General features: G+C 42.2%; 1 long non-coding RNA gene across 2 annotated transcripts; it reads right to left on the bottom strand.

Moving 5' to 3' along the window:
- Positions 1–892: 892 nt before the first annotated feature.
- Positions 893–8,986, bottom strand: LOC115409539 (uncharacterized). 2 transcript variants are annotated; one of them, XR_003933982.1, is made up of 4 exons: positions 8,857–8,986; positions 5,453–5,781; positions 3,643–3,915; positions 893–1,247 (listed from the first exon to the last, which is right to left on the bottom strand). It is a non-coding gene; the product is annotated as an uncharacterized LOC115409539 (long non-coding RNA). The 2 variants fall into 2 exon arrangements; XR_003933977.1 differs by lacking the exon at positions 893–1,247 and having other exon boundaries at positions 3,514–3,915.
- Between the last annotated feature and the right edge of the window lie 956 nt (positions 8,987–9,942).

Genomic DNA, 9,942 nt, shown 5'->3' with positions numbered 1-9,942 from the left:
CCGTTCGATAGTCTTTTTTTTTTTTAATGTTTCATATTGTGGCTTCTGATCTGTTTCAGAAACTATTTTAGTGATTTTGTTATGTTCTGAAAGTCTACCTGAAGTTATTATTTAATGCAGAGAATTGCATTTGTGCTAAAACTTCTCGGAGCAAAGCCCTCTGTTAAAAAAAAAAAAACAAAAAAAAACAAAAAACAAAAAACACGCTCCTTCAGTCCGTGGTTCTCCGTGATAATATTATAATATTTACGTGACCAATAGCAGATACTTGATTTTAAAATATAGATCTTGGTCACAACTTGGACCATGAATTAATATTTGGATCATAAATGAGCCATGGGTCGTTTCATATTGGGACTTGTTGTAAGGTGGAAGTAACGAGGAGCATGCAGACCGCTGTGAGGGGAAATACACGTTTATTTTATCAGAAATAATCAACAGTGAAGAACGATAATGTTGTAATCACTTTCAGATAAGGCAGAACGGCGTCCTGGTTTCCATGGTGATCAAGACCCGCAGTGCAGCGTGGGAGAAGCTCCAGCTGTCTTCTCTGGTGGCAGATCTTGTTGGAGCTGCTCTTAAAAAACAACAACCCCAAAACAGGTATGTTAGAAATACATCAGGAGGTAATTATTAGCTCCAAAACAGCCCTCGTCACTACACAATGTGAGAGCTAGGTGTGCGTGCATATAATTAACGGCAAGAATAAGTTGAAAAAGACTGCATGGAACCTTCAAACATCACTAAAAAAAGAGTAAATAAACATGATGTCTTTTCAGAAGAGTAAAATGCATCCCAGATGAATAGGCTAATTGTTAACCACCAAAATGATGAAGAAAAAGCAGGGGAAAAAAATCCGTTGCAGACCAAGTGCAATGAAAAAAATAAAAAAAAAAGATATGTTGAAGACGAACATAATAAGGGACAGAATAAGTTCCTCTGAAACGTATTTGAGAATGCAGTTTAGTTTTGTCAGAACGTAATTTTGTGGAGACAGGGTTGTGCTGGGAGTATGATTCATGATGCAGTATGGTTTTACACTCCTACTGTATTGCATTATTCAATAAAGATTATTTTTGAAAAGAAAAAAACAGACGTGTACTCTGAACTTGACCTCTGACTGATGGCGTTAACAAGCGCATGAGAATGAGAGTAAGGACAAACACACGTAAAAGAAATACCGCCAGAGGCCGTGTTTTTTACACTTTTTTTATTTTATTCAACAAAACAACAGACATACAGTCAACCTACAAAAAAAAACACACAAAGAAAAAAACAGATGGAGTTTAATCTAAAAACATAAGTCAACTTACATAAATCAATAGTTTTGTCATCTTTGTTATTGTTTAATCACTCATAGTTTTTAAATATATTGTTTAAACAGAAGGTTTAGTGTTGCTAAATTTAGCCTTATGAATATGGTAGTTTCCTACAATAATTAAAAAATTGATAATATATCATTTTGTGTGTTTTTTTCCTGTTTATTGATCTTGATAAAAACATCTTTCCAATAAAGCTGAAAGTCAGAGTCTGTCTTAATATTAATAAATCCTGGTGAATCTTCCTGACGCTCTGTCAGGGAAGATGAACAGTTTGAGGAAACTTCTCTGGACTTGATCAACCCGTCTGAACTCCGTCTCTGGGCCCTCAGGGCTCATGATAGGGTCACAAGAATATGGAGGAATTCTGAATAACTCAGTACATTTCCATTAATATTCAGCAAGTGGGTCACTGTCAAACCATGTTTGAAAGAATAAAGATTTGTAAAGTGACTGTTATTCCCTTTGTTTAATCCGGTTAATTTTCCAGAGTCTTACATATTCAGAATAACATTTGTTTTCTTTTTAACATAACGAGTCTTATTCTAACACAGGATATAAAAAAAAGTATTTCACAAATGGATGTTCAGAGCAACTTCCTGGCATATAAAGGAACAGCTACAGACACAATATGAGCTCAACCTTCAGCTTTAGTTAAAGTTCCACCTTTGAGGGATAAATAGTTACATTTCAACAAGGTGAGACTGACGTCACACAGAGAAAGACGCTAACTTCCTAGAAAACCTAAATATCACAATAGAACACTGAGCCAGATGGAAAGGCTGAGATCTTTTATTAAAACTGGTCTGTTATGTTTCTATGTTACTGATTTGAACTGGTCAGAGTAACTGCCTGTTATTACTTTTGGAGGAGAGATAACACCAATATTAAGATGGTTATGAGGAAAATACTACCATTAAAACAACTGAAATAAACTAAATTAATTCCTTGGGTAAACTTGATGGTACGAAACACTTGGAAGTCTTCAAAACTGAAATGACAAATATAACTTGAGTTTAATAAACTTTGTAAGTATTCCTTACCTGAATTTTCTTTATACTAATTTTAAACAAGAGTGAAAATACATTTCTTCAAAATAAGACAAAACCTGGATTATTTTTTAAAAAGAAAAGAACAAGAAAAAGTAAAGATTTATTAGGTACTTGGGGAAAAATCTTCACTAATTAGTGGTGGGCTCTTATTGCAGTTTCGCAGTAAGAACAAACAGTCAACAGTTGGATTAGATCCTCCGTCTCCCACTACGAGGCGTTCTGTTTTATTTTCTGCTGGATTCTGATTAAAGTACATCCATAAATCACTGCGTCTTTTCCTCCCGCCGAGCCCGGGCGAAAGTTGCTGCCACGCTCTCTAGTGCGCCGGCGCATGCAGTGCAGGCGTGCAGGAAGCAGCTCGAGAATTGCTGATATTTTCAGAGTAAAGCAGCCGATCTGCGTGAACTGGCTGGGGGAATCGCATTTGTTTTCATTTATTTTGAAAGTCAAAATACCGACATTTTCGTCTCGTCTCGTCTCGTTAACGAAAACAACAGATACGTCTCGTCACTTTTCCGTCTTTTAAAGAGATAATTTTAGCTCGTCACGTCTCGTTTTAGTCACGGAAAAAAGGGGCGTTGACGAAATATTTTCGTCGTCGTCATCGTTAACGAAAACAACACTGGTATAGACATATGTATGTCACTTTTATTTAGCAAAGCAGTGTAATGGAAGCACGGCTGGAGACGGAGGCGTCCTGCCTCTGGACCGGGCCTCTCTGGCCGGTCCTTCAGGGGGGGTTGCTGTCGGTCCTGGACCCTAGGTCCTGCACCCTGCATCTGTCTGTCAGCTCCACCTGTTATCTACGTCTGTCCTGCTCCCTGTCTGTCTCCCGTCCTCAGCTGCTGTCCAGGTCCCTCCCGGTGTCCCTCGTCTCCCACACCTCATGTTTCCAGTCTTCCAGTGAACCGATCCTGTCTCCTCTCGCTTCCTCGGGTTGTTTGACTGTTTAAGAACTATGGACTCTGATTTGGATTCCCTGCTCATCTTCATTTCAATGTGTTCAGCCTCAGTCTCTCTCCTTCTTTATTTTTCTCTCATTTCTTTTTAGTGTTTCTCTTTTTTTTGCCTGGTTTCCTTTGTGTTTTATTTTTTTTTTTTACTCTTTTACAATTTCACCCTTCTTCTCTTTCTTCATTCTCCTTTTTTCTTATTTCTGAATTTTCTTGATTCTCATTTTATCTTTTCTCCTGTCTGGTTTATCATTTATAGTTCTAGTATTTTCTTCTTTCAGTATTTTTTTTCTCTACCCTTGTGTTTTAATCTCCTACCTTCAGTCTCGTCCTGTCCTCCTGACGAACAGCTGCAACACGCCCACCTGACACCCCATCAGCCAATGGGAGAAGGAGAAGCACAGGTCGCTGCGGCTCCAGGGTGGGACGACCTGGACGACCAATCAAGCGCCATGGACGCTCTTCTTACCCGCCTTCAGCTCCGGGATGGACAGGAAGCGTCCTCCTGACGGGAGGGGGAAGTGACATCACCGTGACGCATCACCATTGACCTGCAGACCGTCAACCGTCTCCCAGTGGACGTCTCCATCTCTGTCAGACACACACACACACACACACACACACACACACACACACACACACACACACAGAAAGAAGTCTTGGTCATGTGACTTTCATGTGGTCATATCAGATCAAAATACTCCCACATGGTGGAAAACCTTTTCTCAGCTTCCATCAAAACAAGCAGCAGTAGAGAAAAAAGACCCTCTGTGTCGCTCACAAACCCAACAAATCACCAACACAACCCCGAGAAGTGTGTGTGGATCCACTGCAGTATTGACAGGTTCATCATCTGTGTTAAAGACTCGAAGTCCCTCCTGAACCAGCGAGGCTCTGAACGCCATCAGCAGAGTCCCTCCCCAAAAGACACAGGCTTTGACACGAGCTTCATCGGCGACTCTCTGACACACGGGCGCTGGACGAGCCATGACGGTGTGTGTAGCTGCAGCTGAGTGACAGTCACGATCTGACATGTGTCACAAAAGGCTACAATCTCTGAAAATTTACTGTGAATGCAGTTAAATGTCTTTTCCCTGGACTTGGATTTACGCTGGGTCCTGTGCTGCTGGGGCTTTTACTCTGCCTCATCCTCAGCCAGGACTTCTATTTGCCCCCAGAGGGGAAATATCTTTACTGATTGCTCAGGGAGCCATGGTGCATGGTGGTGGACAGTGGGAGCAAACCCACCACACACAAGTATGAGTACAATTCCTCCTTCGATAAATCTTTTTATTGACCAACTATTATTTGTCGCTTTCGTCTTTGAGATGATTTGACGACATCAGAGTGGGACATCCTCCTGGCCCTCGGGGAGGTCATGTTGAGGCAGCCATTGACTGACATTCACTGCAGGATTCATCCAGCTGCAATATCTGGGGGTGTCCTCCCTGCTGAGGCAGTGACATGGCCAGGGTGATCTTTCCGAGCTGAGGTTCACCGTAGGGCTCTGCTGGCCGGCCCCCAACTTCTGAACGGTGACTAGACTCTGTTGACCAGCGGCTTGCTCTGAGGAGGTGAAAGGACTGCACAGGTGCAGGTTAGAAACACAAATGAAACAAAGAATGCTCAATAAGCAACGCAAAAAATAAAACCTATGCTTCCACCATATTTCGTCCCCACCACGATAAGGTGTCAACTCCTGGAAGAGTAGCATAAAGGTGGAGACCAGCTGATCCTCCAGGATGAACCCAGACTGGAAGAGATGGAGGCTGAAGACTCTCTGAGTCCAGACTGACTGTCTTCATCAAAGAGGATCAAAAGTCAGACTTCAGTCGGTCTCAGAGTCGACTTGATTCAACGGTTCATCAAGATCTCGATCAGAATCAGGAGAGAGAGGAGATTTCTTCTTCTTCTGGTGTTGTAGTAACATCACAACACCCAAAATACCAATAACAACCAGAGCAGCTGCAGGTGGACAAACATGTCCTCTCCCTCCATCCTCTCCTCGTCCTCCAGTGTGTCCCGCAGACAGAAACAGAGTGAGGTAGAGGATGATGAAGAGCTGCTGTCTTTTCTCCAAACTCTCAGCAACAACATGATGAAACAACCTGCAGCTGAAACTACTGACCTGGAGGAACCACTGAGAGAGAAGCTGGTGAACCTCTTGATATTTTCTCCTCTCTGGACAATGAAACGCTTGTATGTTCCACGGTCATTGAAGGTCACGTTCTTCAGGATCAGACTCACGTCTCCGTCCTTCATCTCTCTGTCCTTCAGATCCACTCGGTTCTCATAAGAAGGATGATTATCTGGCTCAGAGTGTCCGTCTCTGAATAAGAAAACATCCTGGTTCTGCAGGCCCGGTCTGGTCCACTCTGATGGTCTCGCTGTTCAGAGCTTCACATGTCAGAGTAGCATTTTCTCCTTAAACAGCTGAGATGATTTTCTGGACTGAACCTGAGAAGAAACAGACACAAAGACATTTTTTAACTAAACAGATGAGCTTCTGGTATCTATGGAAACGTACCGTATTCACATGAAAATTAGAAATCGGCTGTTATTATGAATTAATGAGTTTAGGGGCGGCTGTGGTTCAGTGGGGAGAGCAGTTGTCTTGCAATCGGGAGGTTGTTAGTTCGATTCCTGTCTCCCCCTGTCTGCATGTTGAAGTGTCCCGGGGCAAGACACTGAACCCCAAATTGCCCCCGATGCATGGACTGAGCGCCTTGCATGGCAGCCGCCTCCACTGGTGTGTGAATGGGTAGATGTGTTAATGCAGTGTAAAGTGCTTTGGGGTCTGCTAATGCAGAGGAGAAGTGCTATATAAGTGTAGTCCATTTATATAACTAATTTGTGATTACGAGATAAAGTTTTATGAAAAAATTAAAAATCAACTTAGACTCTGTGCTCCAGGCCAGGACACACTTCTGGTTTTTGAAAGATATCGGAAAAACAGTTTCCGGTCCACTTCCTGCTCCGTTCATTATAGACGGTGATATGAATCCATATCAACTCATGAACACTGTCACTGTGAAATATAATGTCAAGGATGCTTTTAAGTTTCAGAAAACGGTGGCTGGTTCTGCCGAGCTTTGTCGTGTTCAATTTCATGCCATTTCAAGTGGTTTTACTAGCGTACGGAGCTTCCTCTGCTCCAGAGGACACAGCTGAAACAGGGCAGGATTGTCTGGAACTCAGCAGACCATGGTTTGCTGCTCATAATTGGAAAACATCTAAATTTGTGTGTCACTGCTGATGGCAGAGGGGTTTTAGCTACAAGCGCCGTGTCATTGTTGTTTGAATGCAACAACAAATCTAAATCTAATAACATTTACATTTGTGGTTCTGATGTGGCAAAATGTTGAAAAGTTTAATCAAACTAAATGGATATAACATGAAATATTAACGTAGAGCATTGGAAACATAGACATAGGTAGAACAAAGACTTAGATAGAATGTAGCCTATAGTAGTAGAAACATAAACCTAGAGAGGTAGAAAACAGAAATGTGAGTCATCAGATAAAAGAGTGATGAGATGACAGATCTGATTTGATTCAGTTCGGAAACAGTTTCTTTCTGTTTATTATTCTCTTTGCTGACATAAATAATGGTTACTGAACGTAACAGTTCTACAAGTGTGTGCTTTGCTATTGGTAACTCCTCTTTGCGCCAGCCAGACACTGAGACAGATCAAAGCAGTTGCCCAATCCTGTACGTGCAGTGGCATGCCACGCCCCTCACCACGGCTATATAAGCCGGGTGAGTGAGCCTCTCGATCTCCCTTCATCTATCTCAGCTCACAGGAGAGAGGCAGTCCAGCTGGGCTCGCAAGTAGGTGGACACACACACACACACACACACACACACACACACACACACGCTCAGTCTTGTATTTCTATCCTTGTGGGGACCGTCCATTGACTCCCATTCATGTCTAGCCCCTAACCCTGACCCTTACCCTAACCCTAACCCACACCACAACAAAGCCTAACCCTAAAGAAATGTTTTTGCACTTTTACTTTTTTCAGTAACAACAACATGGTCAAGAAAACACTGTTTCTCCTACTTAGGACCGGAAAAAGGTCCCACAAGGCACGTCGTTCCACGTTTTGCTATCCTTGTGGGGACATTTGGCCCCAACAAGGATAGAAATACAAGAACACACACACACACACACACACACACACACACACACACACACACACACAGGATTGAAGCCATTGATAATAAGACATCCGACTGATTCTTCAATCACCTGCTTCTAGTTTGACTTTTACTGATATAAAAACAGATCCGAAGCGTCCATCACACTCATGGCTAACTAGCAAACTATCTTGGCTCGCTAAGGGTTGTTGCTTATTGACGCACGTTGCTTCATGAGGCGATCAAACCTGTTTTTCTCTATAAATAACATTGAAACACTCACATTTGGTGAGACTTTCAGTCCTCTGCAGCAGTGTGACAAACAACAGAGCAACGAATTTGAACATCTTGGTTCCTTCTATTAGCAGTTGCCGGTTTAACCCGCTGCATCATTCTGATGGGAATGTTCGGGAAAGTTCTGGAATGTCGTTGTGCCATCACGTGATGACGCACGTGTCAGCGTGCTCACCGATTGGCCACCAAGTGTCCGTTAAGTTCAGCACTTTACTCTAAATTAACCTTGAAAACCCTTTCTCTCTGAAATGAGGAACGGACTGAGTCCTGTGCCACTTGTTTGTGAAAGCTGAGTGAAGATTCAGGAAAAACTCTTCACTCCTCCAGCAGCCAATCAGAGAGGAGAACACAGAGGAGCAAAGACTGTGTGTGTGTGTGTGTGTGTGTGTGTGTGTGTGTGTGTGTGTGTGTGTGTGTGTGTGTGTGTGTGTGTGTGTGTGTGTGTGTGTGTGCGTGCGCGCGTGCGTGTGTGTTGAATTCATATGAGTTGCTCTTTGAAATGTAAATAACATTCCGGTAACACTTTACTTGAAGCAACCGGTATAACACATTATAAGTAGTTATAAACACTCATAAACAATCATAATGCTTTATAACTCACTATACAGCATAGGGTTAGGGTTTGGGTTGGGATTAGGGTTCGGTCCTGATGTTATAAAGCATTGTGATCATTTATGTGTGTTTATAAGTTATACAGTGCTATAATATACTTATAATGTGTTATACAAGGGTGCTTCAAGTAAAGTGTTACCAACATTCCTCCTCGGGACACACCCTGCTGAATAACCTGACATATTGAGAGAGAGGAGATCGGACTGTGGTTCAGAGGAAGGAGCAGCTTCAAGCTTCACACTGATATCAGTCAGGAAGTTACTAAATGACCAGAACCTGCTTCATTTATCAGCTAAATACTCTGAATAAACGTTATGTTTACATGTGGAAAGTCCTCAGTAACGTCGTGTTCCTGTCTATTTCTGAAAGACATTAAAAAGTGAGGAGGAAGAGTCCAACACATCAGACCAGATAAAAGCAGATTCTAATCCTGGAAATCACCCTGTTAGAGTCCAGCTGAGAGAAAAACTTTAAAACACTGACCTGAGTCCTCAAAAATCCAGCAGGTCACAGTCAAGAGCAGGAACGCAGCTGTGTTCTGGAGTTCTGGAAAGTTCCACTGGGAGAGAGAGGAAGAACTGAAAGAGCAGAGTCTGAGGTGTGGCCCTTTTCCAGTCAGTCGTGTGTTTATAAAGGAGGAGGAGACTGTGTTTCGTCTTGAATCTGAGTCTGAGCTGCTCTCAAACTGATTCATAGAATCCATTCAGAACAACAACCACGCCTGGAACCATTTCAACGTTATTATGACACAAAGGGTTAAAAAAAAAACCCTTATCTTTAAATCCTCCCTGAGGGCGTTTGTCCGTGTACCTTCACAGCCTGCAGCTTCTCGTAAATCATGTGACTAAACATTAAAAAAAACGAGTGAGCCAGGAGCCAAGGATTCAGGGGGAAACTCACACTTTTTTTTAACTTTAAATCAGATCAGCAACTCCATGTTGATTTAAGGCAAAAAAGAAAACAAAAAAAAAAACTTTATATTGTAAACATTTCTGACATGCTTTCAGCTGTTTCACACAGCTTTTATAATTTTGATGACTTTGGTGAGAATCTACTGTGGAAATATAAATGATGCAAAATAATATAGTATTTTTTATCTATTAAAATGTTTGTCTGGCATCCCTGAGGTCAAGTAAAGGTTCTTTCAAAGATATAATATAATTATTATCATACAAAGTCAAGAAAATATAGAGGAAACACACTGACTGAGGAGGTCTTACACTTTCACTTACTGATGGTGGATTCAGCTGCCGAGGCTCGGCTCAATGTCCAGCCAGGTCCGCTAGGCTCGGCTGGGCTGTGTTTGTCAGGAACAGAAACACCAACTACTGCAGTCACACCTCAAAAGCACATTGTCCTGAGTGAGTTCTTCAGGAACCTGGGACCTGTTGAAACCAAGATCAGGGATTAATCCGGGATGTCTTGATTATCCTGGATGAACTAATCCAGGATTTGGTGGCTGTAAAGTAGGATAGAGGAAAGTAAGAAATGTTTTGACATCACTTACCATGGTGATTTATTCTGTGGAGCCTGTTTGCTCCAGACCAGGTCCAGGTCCAGGTCCAGGAT

Source organism: Salarias fasciatus, chromosome 3 (assembly GCF_902148845.1).
Source record: "Salarias fasciatus chromosome 3, fSalaFa1.1, whole genome shotgun sequence".
Lineage (NCBI taxonomy): Eukaryota > Metazoa > Chordata > Actinopteri > Blenniiformes > Blenniidae > Salarias > Salarias fasciatus.
This window is presented reverse-complemented; position numbering and strand designations above follow the sequence as displayed.